This window comes from Equus przewalskii, chromosome 10 (assembly GCF_037783145.1).
Source record: "Equus przewalskii isolate Varuska chromosome 10, EquPr2, whole genome shotgun sequence".
NCBI lineage: Eukaryota > Metazoa > Chordata > Mammalia > Perissodactyla > Equidae > Equus > Equus przewalskii.
Window position 1 is genome coordinate 41,892,981 of NC_091840.1, and position 18,796 is coordinate 41,911,776.

General features: G+C 45.1%; 1 long non-coding RNA gene across 1 annotated transcript; it reads left to right on the top strand.

Annotated features, from left to right (window-relative positions):
• The first annotated feature begins 1,781 nt into the window (after positions 1 to 1,781).
• Positions 1,782 to 5,965, top strand: LOC139074198 (uncharacterized). The gene is made up of 3 exons (XR_011523737.1): positions 1,782 to 1,843; positions 4,938 to 5,082; positions 5,543 to 5,965. It is a non-coding gene; the product is annotated as an uncharacterized lncRNA (long non-coding RNA).
• The last annotated feature ends 12,831 nt before the right edge of the window (positions 5,966 to 18,796 follow it).

Genomic DNA, 18,796 nt, shown 5'->3' on the forward strand with positions numbered 1-18,796 from the left:
GCACGCACAGCCCCCGTGTTGCTCTAGTGCCGGATGCTGAAGCTTGGTCCCGGGTCCACACCAGGGAGACAACCACAAACATCGATGCACACATGTACCATCGTAGTCACTTGATGCCCCGACTTTGCGGCTCTCTGCCCCTCTGGATCCAAGCGCATCAGTACTCGGCTCTCTGGTTATGGGGATACAGCCAAAGGTAAAGAAAAGCTCAGAGACTAGGAGGTGTTTACAGCTCCACGCCCCTGCTCACCCCACTAGCAGAGGACAGTAGTAAAATCAAAAGAAGAATATTTCGTGACATGTGAAAATTATATAAAGTTCTTATTTCATTGTGTATAAGTAAAGATCTGTTGCAACTTCCCATTCATTTACGTGTTGTCTGTGGCTGCTTTTGTGCTACAATGGCAGAGCTGAGTAGTTGTGACAGAGACCACATGTCCCCCAAAGCCTGAAATAATGACTCTCTGGCCCTTTACAAAAAAAGGTTTGCTGATCCCTGGCCTACAGAAAGGGGAGTGGATGTTTCAGCCTTGGATTCCAGGTTCTTCGTGATGGAGCCCTGTCCTTCCTTCACAGCATTATCTGTAGTGCTTTGTGGCACATTCCTCCCGTAATGGCCATGGTAAATATCTTTTCGTTCCTCATTTAAATTTCATGCTGTCCGACCTCTGTGTTTTCTTCTTCTGGAAACCACACCCAATACTCTCAATTTGCTTTTATTTCAATTTTCACCAACCTTCAAGCAGGCCTTTCTGAATCTCTCAGCTATAATTTATTTCTCCACCCTCTTTTTTGGCCATAATTCTTTCTGTACTGTCTCATGACACACTAGTTTCCTACTTTGCATTATAATTATTTATGCACATGTTTTATTCCCTCTCTAGACTATAAACTCCTTGAAGAATGCATTGGCTCATTACAAAATTAGCATTCTGAGAACCCTGATTTGCATCACACATAAGATCTCTTGTCTTCAACAAAAAGGAGTATACTTATGACACATATAATTGGCACTTATCACACAAATCAATGATAATGGGGAACAAGGGCAAGACGGTTAATTAAAACCCACAGCAAATTCCTCCAAAATTCATTTTTGCCTTCCCTACCATTTTCCCAATGTAGTATGCACTGGTTTGTGTTGAATTCCCTTTCTGCACACTTTGGAGTTGTGGAACTGCATTGGCACTGTGCAGTTAGGGGATCAAAATGACCAGGAGTAAGTAATCCACCAACCGGCCTCCAGGAATGGAAAGTTTTGGGGCATTCTTTCCAATGAGGGTGATGAGCCTCTGAACTTTCCACCCCCAGGGCTCCAGAAAGATCTGAATTTGTGTATATGCCATTTGAAACTTAGACATGGAACAGCAATCTTTTAGCATGGCCCTGATACTCAAAAGAAGAGGTGAATTTAAAGTAAAAAATACATAAATGAAACCATCAAGTTCCCTGCACATATGTTTGATTAGGCAGGCCAAATATTCTATTGCAAACATTAATTCAACAAGAAATGATAAGGAAATAAAATAAATATGAAGAGTAACCCTGCTTGCCAAAGCAACATATGCGTTTGGGATGATTCTCTGCACCCATGACTAGTGTACGCAAATATTGTGTTAAACCTCTCCTCCTAATAGCCCCATTTCTCACATGCTCTTCAGAGGAAAAAATGTGATGCTAATTTAAGATGACTTATCCTGCTAAGCACATAAATAAAAAATAGTTCAGAATCCAGAACATGACAGAACTCCCCCTTCACGTCTAATTAAGTACTTTTAATTGGCAATTCAATTGGCAGACTGTATATTTCAGGCTGGAGAGAGGAAGGCAGACGAGACCCCTGGTAAGATACAAAAGAGGAGATGTGGGGCATGTACAATTGCTTTATCATATGTGATGCAGAAATGTGATGTTAGGCGTGGAAAAAGGCGACTATCTGTACATCTGGGAAGAAATTAGCAGTGAACAGGGCAAATGCTAGAGGGTCTGATCATGATTATAAAATGTCATTTAGAAAGATATTTACATTGTTAATTAAGCGATGAAGCTGATAACTGCTACTCTGTAAATTGTGCTAATTACCCCAGTGCCTTGGAAGGTTTTCTAATCAGCCAGATCAATAGGCTCCTGGTTTATGCTAATAACGCAGTGTCATCCTCCTTCTGAACTGCTTTGCTTACAGCAGTCTGAACCCAGTACAGCTTCCGCCCACTGCCCTGTGCTGGAGGCAGCCAGCATTCATCTGTCTGCCCACATCACAGTGCTGAGGCTGATGCCCACTCACCCCCAAGGCCCACAGCGAGGAAACAAGAATCCCGCCATGCACTGCGTCTCCATCAATTGTTCGGGAGAGAGGCCCGAGCCTTTGTGCTCCAAGAGATTTCTGTGTAGCCACAGCCCTGTTTTCTTCTCACAATTAGAAAATCACATAGTCCTGAGAGACAAGGGCTAAGAAGTGAGACCTAGACTCAGGTCTCTGCTCTGCCATTGACTCAGTGGATGACCTTGAAGCTGGACACGCCAATTGTTTTGATGAGCATGTGTGTAGACCAAGTAAGAGGGTCAATTCAGTTCAATTACTGGGTGGACTTTTAGGGGGTTTTTTTTTGTTTTGCTTTTCACTGAATTAAGTGATTGTCAGTATGAACAGACTGGTCTTTTGAGCCAGAAGAGGCAAACTGAATGTCTCCCAAGACACCATCAGCCTCTCTGGGGCCTCAGCATGACAATAAGGGATCTGAAATATGTGATAAACCCCGAAGACAGTCCACGTCAAGTGCTCTCATGTGTCCAGCTGGCTCTTGGTCAACCAGAAGGAATGGAGAGAGTACGCCTGAAGGAGACCCAGAAATAATTCATTTACCACTGCAGTCTATAGTTTCTATCTCCTTCCCCATCAAAGCTCAAACCAAAAGCATCAGCTGGTAGCCAAGTGGCCTGGTGTGAAGAATAAGTTGTTTGTTTCTCCTTCCTTGGTAGGTGTCCTAATGGACAGTCAAAATCCCACTTGGAGAGGAACAAGGTAAAAAGGAGAATTAGCAAAGGGCTTGGGTAACTCATGGATTGATAATCAGTCTCCAAGTAACTGAGAGTCGACTACACGTGAACTTTAAGTGTAGCCAAGGGAGGGCTTGGAGGTGGAAAGCCGAGGAGAGAGACACGCTGCGGCACAATTAGGGTTGGAAACAGCTGGGATCCATTTCTTCACTTGAGAAACAGAACTCCTTGTGTGCGCCTCTGCACGGGGCTCCAAAGCTTTCATCGCTAGCTCCCCAGCCCCCACGGGCAGAGCCTCTGAGTTCAAGGCCAGCTCCTGTGCTGGGCTTTGGGATGGGGCCAATTTGTTGAGTTGTTTCAGTGCTTTGATGTGTAAACTAATCATCCGTCATTGTACTCTAATTAAACCTAAGTGGTGCAATGGATTTGCTGTCATAGAGGCCAGGGCCCTTCCTGGATTGGGGGCACAAGGGACAGCGACTGTCCACTGAAAGCAGCCCTGCCCCACGAGAGCAGAAAGCAAGGAAATGCCAGCCATGAATAGGAAAAGGCCTGGAAACCCTGTCTTGGTCCAGGAGGCTGGAGAAAACGTGACAAACCAGAAATGAGGGCGGGTCTATGAGTCTCTGATTTCCTGGGTGATGTCGCCCTCAGCATGAGTGTCTAGACATAACAAGCTCGGGTCAAGTGGGTAATCACAAGGTGACCTTACTGTTTGCCATGGTAACAGACCTCTCAGGGGGCCAGCTGGCCCTGGCATCATCAAAATGTAACCCAGTTTCATAATGTGACTGAGTGATTTCCACCTCTACACCCAAACCAGATGACCAAAATGTACAATGATGGCAGTTTCAGGACTCCTTAGAAAATGTTGATCCTCACAACTACTTACCCCCACCACCATATTTGCATTCTAACTTAAGAGAAGTGTTTCTAGAATTATGAAGGGGACAGTGGGTCCCCCTTAGGAAGAAGGACCAGAGGAAAGAGGGAGAAGATGGTGGTGGTTCAGTTGACATTGTGACATGTGTCCTGGGAGATAAAGTCACCTGGTCCCAGATCTGACTCTTCCTTCCCTGGCTAAGTGCATCACCAGAGGGCAGGAAAGGGGATATTTATGTCCCTCATTGCTCCAACCTTTTGTGAGAACTCCACAAGGATGATACTGATTTATTTGTGCTGTTGGCTCAATGTAATTGATAAATCCCGTTCCATGGAGACAAGGTAATGGCACAATGAAAAAGCTCTTCTATTCTTCACCCATGTATTTATTCAGCAATTATTGATTGAGCATCTAGGTACGAGGCATGCTATAAGATCAAGGCTGTGCAAGATACAGAGGAAAAAACTCATGCTCTCAGAGGACAGATAAGAGACCACACACAATTCAACAATTGGAAGTAATTCAACAGTAAATGTACCTTGGAAAGAAAAAAAAATAGGTTAAGCATATCATATGGAACTGTGTGGACTCCTATAATAAAGCAGTATAGGAAAAGAAAACGCGGCAGACTGCTACGTCTCCAGTCCTCCTCACACCCCCACATCTGCTCTCTCCTTCTCTGATAATAGAAATTTTAGCCTTCGGTGGTTACCTTTCCCAGACTCCCTGTAGCTGGATCTGGCCGTGTGACTAGGTCCCGAAAATGGGATCTGAATGGATGTGATATGTGCTACTTCCACGGTGCACCTTTAAAAAGAAAGCAGCTTTCTTCTCTTTCCTCTTTGTCCCTTCCCACTGGCTAGAACACAGATGTGATGACCTTTAACTATGCAAATAAAGGCACCATACTAGTAATGACAGAGTGACTAGCTAGCAGGATCCTGGGTACCCCACACCACCAAGGCACCATCAGTTTGAACTGCTTCTACTCTTACTCTTACATGGAAGCAATACATTATCTTGTTTAAATCACTAATATATCGATTTGCTGTTTCAGGCATATCCCAACCAATGCAGTCCTCCCGCAGTCTCCACGGGAAATTGGTTCCAGGACCCCTCCAAGGACACCAAAATCTGCAGATGCTCAAGTGTTTTAGTTGGCTCTTGGTATCTGCAGGTTTCGCATCTGCAAATTCAACCAAGTAAGTGCATGATCCGCAATGGGTTGAAATCGCGGATGTGGGACCTGCGGATGCAGAGGAGTGCAGAGGAGAGGAAAATCATCTTGAAAAATATTCAATTATTTAAAAAAAAAATTTATCAAGCACCTACTATGTGCCAAGAACTGTTTGTCTCTGGGGATTCAAAGATAAATGAAGCAAAACCCCTGACCTCAAGAAGGAAACACACAAAACAGTGTGGAAATAGCAGTGATAGAAATAATCACAGGGTGTCATGAGTGAATGGGAAATGGACACCTATGTCAGCCTGAAGGGGTCAGGTATTTAACCTGGGCCTGGAAAAACCAGGTTGGACTTTAGTGGTGAATGGGAGGTGGGAAAGAGTGGAGGAAAGCCTGTTAGTAAGGGCTGCCTCCTGGCCTGGCTTGCATTAGTCCCCCTACCTGGAATTGCTGCGTGAGAGAATGTCCTTTCTCTCCAGGTCCTAACCATCCTTGCATGTGCGGTTTGAAGTCCCATCTTCTCTGGAGGACTCTGCTGAGCCTCCCTCGCTCTGACTCTGAAGGAATATCTCCGTGACACCGGCACTTACCTAGCAATGCAAGGCCATGTGTCAAGTATGTCTCCCTATTTAGATTAAACTCCTCGAGGCCTGGAATGATGTTTTATGAAGTTCTGTGCAACCCACTCAGCACATGGCACAGAGCCTGGTATTGGGAGCCCAAAGCGACGCACTTTGGACTAAGGCCGACAGAGGTTCAACTCCAGCCCTTTCATTCACTGGCCATGTGGGACTTTGAGCAAGTGACTTATACCTTTGAGCTTTGCTTTCTTATTCCTCAGGAAAGCAGCAAGAATAGAACCTATCCGGAAGAACTGTTGTAACTATCGAATAAGATGTTTGTAAAAGTACCTAGCATGAAGATAATTTCTTTTTCTCTTTTAAATAAATATTTGTTCAAAAAGATCCTTAACTCTGAGTGTCATATCATTTATTATAAATTGCAATGCACAAGCACTCTGATCGTTCAAACTGACTACATGCTGAGGAGTTTGGAAGATTCCAGTAGATAGTGCTTAAATTCAACTGCTTTAAGTATCACGATCATCCCTGGTGCTAATCAGGGGAGGTGTGTGTTGAGTGTGTGAGATGCAGATATGGGGAGTTTGCTGGTCATTTCTGGACCTCATTTACAAAGCTGGCTATTTATTAAGCCTTTAACACTTGCCAGATTGGACCTACAAAGCAAAGATTGTTGTCAGCAACCCAAGCTGGGAAAATAGATACTCGAGGTCCTGAATGCCTCCTCGTAACATTTTGCAGAGAAAGGAGATAAGGCACAGTATTTGCAATTGCCTGGCCTTGAGTTTTTGATCGTTCCCACACCAGTCCCCATTCCTCCCCGCAAAAAGTCTATTCCTGTCCTTGTCTTTCCCATGTCAATAAATGGCCCCACCATCACCCAGTTACCAAAACCGAAAAACCAGGAGTCAGTCATCCTTGATTCTCCTTTCCCGGGAACACTCCACATCTGTCCTTCAGTAAGTCCTGTTGATTCTCTCCCCAGCCTATCTCTTGAATCCATCCTCTTCTCTCCATCCCACCACAATCCAGTCCAAGCCACCACTGTCTGCTGCTTAGAGCCTTGTTACTCAAAGAACCGGTCTGAGGATCAGCAGCATGGGCATCACTCAGGAGCGTGTTAGAAATGCAGGGTCTCAGGCTCCACCCTGGACCCAGGGAATCAGAATCTGCATTTTAATAAGATCCCCAGGTGGTTCATTTGCACATTAAAGTTCAAGAAGCACCTAGAATAATGCAGGAGCCTGCTAACTGGTCTCCCTCTCGTTCTCTTGCCTAACTTTCACCCATTTTCTGGGACCAATTTGCCAATTCCCATAACACTCAGTGTAATTTTTTTTACTCTACTCCTCCACATGGCGCAAGGTTGAGGTTCTAATTTCTTTTTTTTTTTTATTGGCACCTGGGCTAACAACTGTTGCCAATCTTCCTTTTTTTTTTTTAAAGATTGGCAACTGGGCTAACAACTATTGCCACTCTTTTTTTTTCTTTTTTTCTGCTTTATCTCCCCAAACCCCCCCTGTACAGAGTTGTATATCTTAGTTGCAGGTCCTTCTAGTTGTGGGATGTGGGACGCCGTCTCACCATGGCCTGACGAGCGGTGCCATGTCCGCGCCCAGGATGCGAACCTTGGGCCGCTGCAGCGGAGCGCGCGAACTTAACCACTCGGCCACAGAGCTGGCCCCGAGGTTCTAATTTCTTACAGATTCTTTTTTCCACAAGACAAAGACGAGATTTCTCGTTTCCTCCCTGAGCTGGTGAGGGAAGGTATTTTAGGCCATTTCATTGGGGAACGGGGACCCCTTTCAGGGTCCTACATTTATAAAGGCATTTCTATTAAGTCCTCATTTCAGGTAGGCCCAAAGCTTGTCCCCTGTCCCAGCTCAGGCATGAAAACTCCAGCATCTGCTCCATCCGGGTTTGTATTCTGGAACCTTCTATCAGCCCCATTCCCACCCCAAGCTGCCAGAGTCCATTGGGGATCTTCCTGCTCTGTCTTTAACTTCCCTCTTAGTCTCTGAGCCAAGATGATTTGACTTTCTATCAAATTCAGATATGTGGTTCAATTTAGTTTTGTTTCATCTTGCTTTTTAAATGAAAGACATTTCTATGTGTTAGTCAGGGGAAGGGTCCCTATTGGCCTCTTGCAGCCAGAGCCGTCTTTTTAAAACTTAGATCAGATCCTGCCACTCCCCTGTTTAAATCAGGTCAGTGGTTTCCCTTCACGTTTAGGACAAAATCCAAACCCTGAGTAGGCAGTCTGGTCCCTGCCTACTCAGCCCTTCAGCCATTCCTGCCCAGACACACAGCCATCCTTTCTGCATCTCTCACACCAAGGGCTTTCCAGCCTCTGGGCCTTTGCACTGCCTCTGGCCTTTGCCTGGAAGGCTCTGCCCACCTCTTCACAGGGCCGGTTCCTTCTGTCCTTCAGGTTCCAGTTCAGATGTCACCTCCTGAGGGAAGCCTCCACTCCCTCTGCCCACCACACTCAGGTGCCCTCCCATGTCACTCTGAGGGAGCTGCGTATCACAACCCATAATTATCTTGTCTATTTGCATAGTTACTTGTTTACTGTACATGATCCTCTAGAATGTCAATTCCATGAGGTCTCGGACCATGTGGGCCCCTCACAGGTGCTCATATTTGAGGAATGAAGTAGTTGAAAGAATCGTGGTCTAGAATTGCACTGTCTGATACGACAGCCAAGAGCCACGAAGGGCTTCTGAGCCCTTGAAACGTGGCTGGTCCAAACTGAGCAGCGTGCTCAGTGCCAATACACACTGGATTCCACAGACTTACGGTGAAAAAAAGAATGAAATCCCTCATTAAGAAATTTTTATATTGATTATAAATTGAAATGATAATATTTTGGATTATTGTGTTAAATAAAATATATTTAAAAAGTTAATTTCACCATAAAAATATGGCTACTAGAGAATTTTAAATGGTGTGTGGCTCATGTTGTATTTCTACGGGACATCGCTAGTCTAAGAGTGAAGGTCCTGGAACCGGAAGTGATGGCAGCCATCATCTGAACTCCCATGTCAGCTCTGTTTGCTCTGGTTCCACTGGGTGACTGGGGAAGCCAAATGATTTGGGAAGCAATTCATTCAGCACTGAGCGACATCTGAGCTCATTCCTGACTGTGTTGAGGGATGGGCCAGCTCACCAGGGGGAAAAACAAACAGCTCCATCGGGCTTTGTTCTTAATGCTACTCCTAAGTGCTGACGACACCCCTGCTGGGTCCAGCCTCAGGGGAAACAGTGGGGAACTGATTGACAGCCATTAAGAAAATGGAATAGAACGTCTCAGATCAGACATCAAGGCAGAGTCTTTATCAAGCCAGCATCAGACCCTGTCAGCTCTCTAGCCAGAAGTCTGCCTAGAGGACCTTCACAGCTTGTGATTATATGCCTGTCCCCTATCCTATTTAATATTCTGAGATTAGAATTGTAAAAAGACATTATTGTGTACTGCTTGCTATTCATTAGCTGTGTGGGCAAGTTAGTTAACCTCCACGTCCCTGGTTTTCTTTATGTAACATAATGATACTAGTGGTCCCAGGCTCACAGAGCTGTTGTGAAGACGAGGTGAGCACCAAGCAACGCACTTAGAACAGTGCCCTGCACACAGGATGTGTGCAGTGGAGCCGAGTTGCTGTTATTATTATTGCGATTTATGTTTAATAGGAAAACTTTTATACAAAGAACGTTTTCCTAAAGCCAAAATCTCAAGTGAAAGCCAAAAGATGTGCTCCTTATCACCCCACCAACCTAAGACCCATTCCTGGAGACTGGCGATGGGCCCGTCCTGAAATATTTTGCCAAAAGGGATTCAGTCTGAGATTCTCTTGCCGCAATAGTGGTCATTTATCATTTTGGCTGTCAGGCGTGCATTTCTCTTCTTAATAGCACCCCAATTTTCTTTTGAGACCTAGAGCTTCCCTCACTTTCTGTGGATGATAATTCCTAGCACCTCTCCCTGTATAAGCCCAGCTCCTCTCTCTGTGCCAGGTACGAACCGGGACGAGCAGGTGACCTACGCTGCTCAGCTGGACAGATGTCCTCTTGACCACTTCACCCGAGGAAGAAGGAGCTAGTTCCAGGTTAGTTTTTGCGGCTGTTGCTAGAGCTCTAGAGGTGCAGCCTGCAGAGCACGTTTTCCTGTGGGCTGCCCGCCTCAACAATATTCTTCTAATCCTTTCCTTTCTGTGTAACTTAGTGAAAGTCAGTTTCTGTTGCTTGCAACCAAAAACCACACTGATAGAATCCTTATTCCTCCCTTTCTTTTCTCCCCTGCTCCCTGCTCCAGTCTTTCCTCCAAATGCCACCAGAACATAGAGTAGATCAGATGCACTTCTGTAGGCTTCTTCAGAGTTCAAGGGTAAGAGAACGTTCCATACTCCATTAACCAGCCTGAAATCAGAAGTCCTCTCACCTGCAACTGAGTATTATGACCAGAGAGACAGCAGCCTGGAGTGGAAAGTATGCTCTGGAGAGAGAGAGAGATCTGTATTCAAATCCTACCACTTCCCAGCTACGTGACCTTGTGCGATTTCTTAATTTCTTTAATCGGCAGTTTTCTCATATGTACACACACACACACACACATTCACATGATTGTGGGGCTGGTAAGTCTAAAACCTGTAGGGCAGGCTAGAAACTCAGGCAGGAGTTGATTCTGAAGTCTCGAGGCAGAATTTCTTCTCCAGGAAATCTCAGGTTTTGCTCTTCAGGCCTTCAGCTGACTACACGAGGCCCACCACATTAGCAAGGGTAATCTCTTTTATTTAAAAGTCAACCGATTATAGCTGCTACCTACATCTGCAAAATCCTTTCAACACCTAGATTAGCGTTGGAGTAAACAACTAGGTTCTACAGCCTAACCAAGTTGACACATTAAAAACTAACCATCACAGGGATCATAATACTACTTCGTATCCTTGAGGATTAAACAAGATAAACACGTATAAGTACTCAGCACAGTGCCTGACATTTAGTAGATACTTCATAGACAGTAGACTCTTTTATTAGAGGCAGGAAAGGACAATATCATCCATACAATGTCCTGTACACCAGGCTCTATTATACTTTACAAATATTAACTTATTTAATTTAATCCCCTGACAACCGTAGGAGTTAGGTGGTATTATTTAAATGAGGAACTGGAGGTCCAGAGAGGTTAGGCACGTTGCCCAAGGTCATGTGGCTAGCAGGTGGTAAGCCAGGATGCATGCAACTGCCCCTCAGAATCAGGCTGCCCCTGAGTGGTCTCCTCAGCATGTGTTATTCAACTGCAGTTAAAATCCTGAAATGAAATGTGCCCTGCCTTGTCACTCTAAGTAAAACTCCACTCAATCTCACAAACACGGCCAGATTTAGCTGCCAATATGTTTTAGAAAAATATTTTAGGGTAGAATATCACACCCCTAGCACACTCCCCCTTCCACCAGCACCCCCTACTCACAATGACAAAAAGCCGCCACCTTTCCATCTAAGAAAGCTTGGCGAGGTCCCCCCACACACAGAGAGTGGCTCCGTCTGCCCACTTCTGCCAGGAGCATCACACAGTGAGTGAACCTTCCAAACAAAGAAATGTCAAGTCAGAAATAAAATCACTCGTTAATTGTGGTTTTTCTGGAATGGATGACTACGTAATATCCTAATCAAAAAGTTGGAATCACATTTGCATTTAGATAAAGGCTTGTTAGAAAAGAGACGAGAACAAAAGGAGGCTCAAAGACTCTGGGTGCTTCTCCCAAGGCCAGTCAATACTTATAAGCACAGGCAGCCAGCAAGTCTCAGGTTGCCAAATTTCGGTCAAGTACAAGACTCTGGAGATTCTCCCTTGTGTCCGTCCACAAGGTCTCTCAGGAGCCCCCAAATTCTGCTCCCACTATGGCCATTCAGGGCATTCAAGCAGCCCCCCTTCCCAATTTGCAGTTAGCTGGAATCCTCTCTCATAATACGTGTTCTGTTGCTTTTCAAGAATGTGCTGGAAATTCAGCATTCAGTAAAATAGAGTGCCATATAAAGATGTTTAAAATCAAGGGCCAAGGAGTTCTTAACTGTGACTGTTTTTATTTAGGCAGGAGACAATTCCATGTGGCAGGTGTGGGATAGTCATACAGAGAAAGACATCCCCAGGTGCTGCTTCCCCCTGGAGTAAGGGAGGCGTCACGCAGGCCATGGGCCACGCTTGGGGACAACTGTGGAACACAGACATCTTTTCTTTGTAGAGCTTCACATTTTCTGTGTCTTCTTCTTCCTGCCTGACATCAAGTGTTTTCTATCCTCTCCAGAAACTGTACTCTGGGAGCCCCAAGTCTAGACCCTGGGGTGTCTGGGTGGTCAAAGTGTTCCCCTACATGTCCATTCCAAAAGCCGCTCTCTACTTCCAAAGCAAGCGGCGGACGCTGATATTCCAGGCAGGCACGATCCCAGATCCTGAGGATTAATTTGGTGGTGCTTGAATGATACTGGTTACGCCCTGGGGTTTGGCTTCTCTCTTGTCTTTATCTGTCAATGTCAGTGTCAAATTAGGGAGAGAAATGAAATAGGACAAGCCAAGGGCAGCCTTTCTGGGAGTGATGCCAGGCTGGCCAGATGAGGCAACGTGCCGGCAGGAGGTCACGACCAGGTCAGATGACAGAGAAAGAGGGGTGTGCAGGGACGAGGGCGGTGCTCTGAGTCCAAAGGACCGAGCTAAGGGCAGAGGTTGGGGAGGTAAATAGGAGTCAGTGTTCAGAAATCCAAACTGGGCAGGAAAGGTGTGGTCTGAACACAAGATCCAGGCAGTCACAGAGAAAAACAGACCCAAAATGCAACCTCATCTCCTGGGCCTGGGGATAGAGAAGAAATGGGGCACATGAATAGTTCCAGAGCACATTTCTCTGGTTCTAGTCTGTGTCAACTCCTTCAGAACCACAAGGCCCCTGCAAAGACATTTCTATCCCACCTTCCAGTCATTTCCAGGAGTGCAGAGGGGTTCTCAAGTGGTGGTCTCTTGAATAAGCGCTATGGCAACCACAAGGCCCTAGTTTTTCCTCCCTGGGCTCCTTTCTGCAAGGCTCCGTGTTGGAATGTCCACTGCCCTCGCAGCAGCAAGCACACGCTTCCACACCACCTGTCTACCCCGGGCCAGGCATGCTGCCTCTGGCTGAATACATGCCACATGCCCAGATCACTGCACTGCTCGCCGTCTCTCCTGAGCCTGACTACTGCAGGCCACACCTGCAGTCTGCATCTCTCTGCCTGAGGGCTTTCTCAGTTGGGGTGGGGGGTGGGGGGGCCCAGTCTCCACCCAGCAAGATGGATGGAGAATTAAGAGTTCTGCCAGCCACTTGAGCAGCTGCCCTCAACCAACGACTGAAGGGAGTTGGTGCACATCCCCCGCCTTCTTCATCCCCAGGACAAGATAACGTGAGGGTGCACGTTCTACACAGGCCCCCAGAGTTCCTCAGGAGAATGAAGCTCCAGGTTTCCACAGTGGTAACTCAGTGCGTCTTTTATTGATTACTTTCCCTTCCCTGTCCCACTTCTCTACATCTCTACTGGCATTTTCTGGGATCCCCTCCCAAATAAACTCTTTGCACATAAATGTTTGACTCAGTGCCGCTGGGTGAGGCCATGCTAAGATGCTTTCTGTCCTACTGTTGACTCTTCACATGGCAACCCGGGCGGCCTTTGATAACATCACTCAAAGCAGATCACTACCTCGTTCAAAACTTTCCAATGGCTTCCTATTACGCCTAGAATAAAGATGCAAGACCTTTCCTGTGGACTGTATCTCAGTTCATTCGGGCTGCTATAACACAATACCATAGACTGGGTGGTGCGTAAACAGCAAACATTTCTTTCTCACAGTTCTGGCAGCTGGGAAGTCCAAGATTATTGGGCCAGTGGATTCTGTCTGGTAAGGGCTCACTTTCTGGTCAATAGATGGTGCCTTCCAGCTATAACCTCACATGGTGGGAGGGCAAGGGAGCTTTCCAGGCCTCCTTTATAAGGGCACTAATCCCACTCATGAGAGCTCCTCCCTCATGACCTAATCACCTCCCAAACGCCCCTCCTCCAAGTACCATCACCTTGGGCCTCAGGTTTTCCCCATGTGAATTCAGGGGGACAGAAACATTCAATCTACAGCAGACTACAAGGCCCGGCATGATCTGGCCCCTCACTCACTCTGCCCCTGCCACAATAGCCATCTTGCTGTTCCTCAGACACTCAGTTCTTTCTTGTCTTCTGTCTCCAGCATCTGCTTTCCCCTGGCTAGAGAACTCTGCACCCAGACCTCCATTTGTCTCACTCCTTATCAGTGTTATTCACTGTTAGCTCAGAAATCAGCTCCTCCAAGAAGTCTTCTCTGACTACCCAATTTCAAGTAGCTCTACCCATACCCTCTAGTCATTCTTCACAATACTGCTGACTACCTAAAGCTCTCTTGGGTATGCGTTTGCTTACTTGTTAATTTTGTGCCTCCTGATCTGACCTCAGCACTTAGAACATTGCCCAACACTTAGTAGGCACTTGATAAATATTTGTGGAATGAGGAATGATCCATTCAAGAGAAGAAGAGGAACTGAATTAACACAATGGAAGTAGTGGTATAAGGAGGAGGCTTTTGGAAAAATGTTTAAGAGGAGGAATCAATGGTATTAGATGACCAATTAGATGGGAAAGTGAAGGAAAGGAAGGAGGAGTCCAGGGTGATGCCAGGCTTGGGAGCCTGCAGGGATGGTGATGACATTCACCCTGACAATGAGTACAGGAAAGGGGAAGGCGTGGTGGGAAAGAGGATGAGTTCATGTGGACATGTTGAGTGTGAGGACGTCCAAATGGAAACATCCAGCAAAAGATTAAAAACATGAGCCCGGAAGGGCCAGCCCAGTGGTGCAGCGGTTAAGTTTGCACGTTCCGTTTTGGCAGCCCGGGGTTCGCCAGTTCGGATCCCGGGTGCGGACCTATTCACCACTTGGCGTGCCATGCTCTGGCAGGTGTCTCATGTATAAAGTAGAGGAAGATGGGCACAGATGTTAGCTCAGGGCCAGTCTTCCTCAGCAGAAAGAGGAGGATTGGTGGCAGATGTTAGCTCAGGGCTAGTCTTCCTCAAAAAAAAAAACACAAAAACCACATGAGTCTGGAACGTCAGAGAGGGGTGGAAACTAAAGATTTGGAACCAGAAGGAATTAGCAATGTGCAACTGAAACTATGGAAGAAGATGACATCACTCAAGGAAAACATTAGAGGGAGGGTTGGAAATCCAAATGCTTCTGGGGACCAGGAAGATAATTTAGATGAGTGAAGTAGCTCAGATCAAAGCCAGAAAGAGTGGTGGTTACTACAGTGAGAACTGAAGATAATATGCCCTATGTCTAAAGACATTCAAATTAAACATTATTGAAACACTGTGGGGGCCAAGCAAAATGTCTTGTGTGGGCCACTAATTTGAGATCCCTAATGTAGAATGAGAGGATGGGTTTTCCTGTGTCACAAGACCTTGAGAATACCAACATTTAAGGGTCAGGAACAGAACAAAGAGTCTGCAAATGAGCCTGAGGAGCAGCAACAAGAGAAGTGGGAGGAAACCCAGGAGAAAGTCATGGTGCAGAAGTTACAGAAAAAGAATCAACATTATCAAATGCTGCAGACAGGTCAAGTGGAGGAGAACTCAAAGGGTCACTGGATTTAGCCAGTGGAAGTTCACTGATGGCCTGATCAGGGGTAACTTCAATAGGAAGGAGGGCAGTGGGCAGAAGTCAGACACAGTTCAATGAGATATTGATGGAAAATGAGGATAAGGCAACAGTGAGAGAGTAGACCATCCTTTCAAGAAGTTCATCAGTGAAGGAAAGAAGATAAAGAGGACCCAGTAACTTCACTCCTGGATGTGCAAAAGGAATGAGTGCTTATGTGCATAAAAAAATGTAGAAAAGTATTTATAGTAGCTTTATTAATAATAGCTAGAAACTGGAAATTACCCAAATGTCCAACAACTGTAGAACAGATCAATACATTGTGGTTCATTCATGCAAAGGAGTATGATACAAGAATGAAAAAGAACAAATGATCGCTACCTGCAACACATGGATAAACCCCACAGATAGCACGTTGAGTGAAAGAAGATAGACACAAAAGAGTGCATACTGAATTGTTTTGTTATATGAAGTTCAAGAACAGGCAAAACTCATCTATGGTGGTAGAGGTTAAAATGATGGTTGCCTTTCTCAGAACAGAACTGATGAGGGGCACACAGAACTCAGCCAGGGAGCCAGAAATATTCTGTATCTTGACGTGGATGGTGGTTATATGGGCATGTACTTACATAAAAATGCATCAAGTTGTACACTTAAGATGAATATACACATAAGATGTTTGTAAATTATACCTCAATTTAAAAAGTGAGAAAAAAGAGAAAGAAGACAATAGAGTGACAAGGAGACTGGGATTTTCTCCCAGAACCAGCTCAGTTCCCACTTTAGGCCTAATATATATCAGAGTTGCTGTGGACATTTTGGCAAAGAAGAAAAAGCTGAAACTAAAAAAACCTATCACAATTATTTATTAATTACAAAGGGACAATGGTGACTTTATAGTAAAGAAAAACCAAAAACCCAAAGCTAATATCACCAGTACTGGAACAAGCCAACATCGTGTGCCCACTGATAGGATGCACTAAGAAGGACACAATATGACTGCAGTGACATTTCTGCCAAAAATGTATAACTTGAATCTAATCACGAGAAAACACCAGACAAGCACAAATTTAGGTGCATTATACCACAAAACTGGCCTTTAATCTTTAAAGTGGTCGAGGTGAAAAGCACAAAGAAAGGATGAGGAATTATTACAGATTAAAGAGACATGATCATTTAATGCATTACGTAATCCTGAAATGGATTATAGACCTGGAAAAATATCTGTAAAGAACTTTGTTGTGATAATTGGACAAAATTTGAATATAAATTGTTGATTAGATAACACTCTTGAATCAATGCAAAATTTCTTGATGTTGGTAACTCCTGTGGTTACGTGGTTGTTCTTAGGAAACATAGATTGAAGCATCTAGGAGTAAAAGGGACATGATGTCTCCAACCTACTTTTTAATGTTTTAGGAAAAACTGCAGAGAGAGAAAACAAATGGGGCAAAATGTGGAACGATGGTGAATCTGAGTGATGGTTATGTGGGAATTCATTGTACTATTCTTGCAACATTTCTGTAAGTTTGAGATTCTATCAAAACAAAAAGTTGTCCAGAAAATCTAAAGCAAAGCATGACAACATAATAAACAAAGAACATTCTGGCTATATAATTTTTTTTAAATAACAGGGGTGTGGAGTATCTATCTCTTCCTCCATACCTTTGTCATGGAAGCAGAGGACCAAGGCCAGTTTTGTGAGAGACTAAGGGAAGGAACCCCATTTCCACCCAGGGTAGCACACCCTTCCGGCTTGACTCAGGAAATGAGAGCGGCGCACTTGTCCCAGCATATCTGGACAAACGAGCAGAACACAGCAGACAGCTAAAGGACCATGATGCCAACTTTGGGGATTTCCTGGTTAACCTAACACGACATTACAGAATTAGCTTCAGTAATAATAGTGAAAAAAAACCCCAAAAAACAAAAACCCTACAACAATGGACTAGCTTGAGACTAAGCTGTGTTCATCCCGGAGTGACAATATATCAGAGCAGTTAAGGTCACAAGCCTTGGAGTTTGTTCTGGGTGCAAACCCTAACCCCGCCACTTGCCAGATGGGTGGCCTTGGGAAAGTCCACTTGATCTCTATGGGCTTCAATTTATTTTCTTATTTATTTGCTTATCTATTTTTTTGTGTGGAAGATTGGCCCTGAGCTAACATCTATTGCCAATCTTCCTCTTTTTTGCTTGAGCAAGCATCTGTGGCAATCTTCCTCTATTTGTTATGTGGGCCGCCATCACAGCACGGGTTGATAAGTGGTGTGTATGTCCGCAACCGGGATCCAAACCTGCGAACCCTGGGCTGCCAAAGCAGAGCATGCAAACTTCACCACTATGCCACTTGGCCTTAAACCAAGGCTTTCAATAGTACCTACCTCATAGGGCTGTTGTGAGAAATACACAAGATAATGAATGTCAGGTACTCAGTACTGTGTCTGGCATATAGAAAGTGTTTAATGAATGGAAACGAAAATGTAAAAAATAATAAAATAATCCTAGGAGTCAGATGTGTTCAGAAAACTCGTTAGGGACTGAAGGGTTTCCTGGGAATAACTTATCATAACCTCTATTGAATGTTTATGCCATGCCTGGTACATGGAATACTTGATCTCATTTAATTTTCACAACCACCCAATAAGATAAGTACTATTTCCACTTTACAGATGAGAAAATAAGACCTAGACTGGTTAAGCTGCTTGCTAAAAGTCAACTCAGCTAACAAGAGTTGAATCCACCAGAGAGAGTTAAAGCAAGTCAGTTTGGCTCAAAGCCAAAGAGGTGGAGGGGGGCTATGAGCAGCCGAGTCTCTGAGGTGTCCTTTAGCTGGTACCTGGAAGGTCCCACCCCTTTGGATGGGGATCCCGTGAGTTCCAGGATCAAGGGGGCTGCAATGGCTTTTGAAGGAAGCCAACGAAAGCTATTGCCCAAGATATCCCAGCCTGGGTTCTAAAGCTTAGACCACAACCAGTGACAACTCAGAAATGCGTCTGGCTGCTGCAGGAAACAGCACCTTGGCAGAGATATAACAGGGCTCAACACTGGGCACTGGCAGCCTCAGCGTCAGTGCTGGCGGGCACCGGCAGCCATGCATCTTCTGTTGGTATCAGCAGGAAACACCTCGTGACTAGCTGGGGTCTTAGAGGAGGAATATGGAGTTGGGATGGAGAGATGGGACAAGAGGACCAGACCCAGGGACACATATCAACATCACTGCCAGGGACTACCATCACAATGGGAGACGAATCAACCAGAGTTTGGACTTCCCCAGGGGAGGAGGAAGCAGAGAAAGAAGAATATTACTGCTTGGTAAGAGGATGCATTTTTTATGCCTTGGCTAAAGAGGCTGGAAGATTGATTATAGCTTGCGTTTCAGAGAATTCTGACTCTCACATTATATAAGCCAGACTGTAGGCAATATCTAGACAATTCACTTTCTTGTTTCTTATATTAG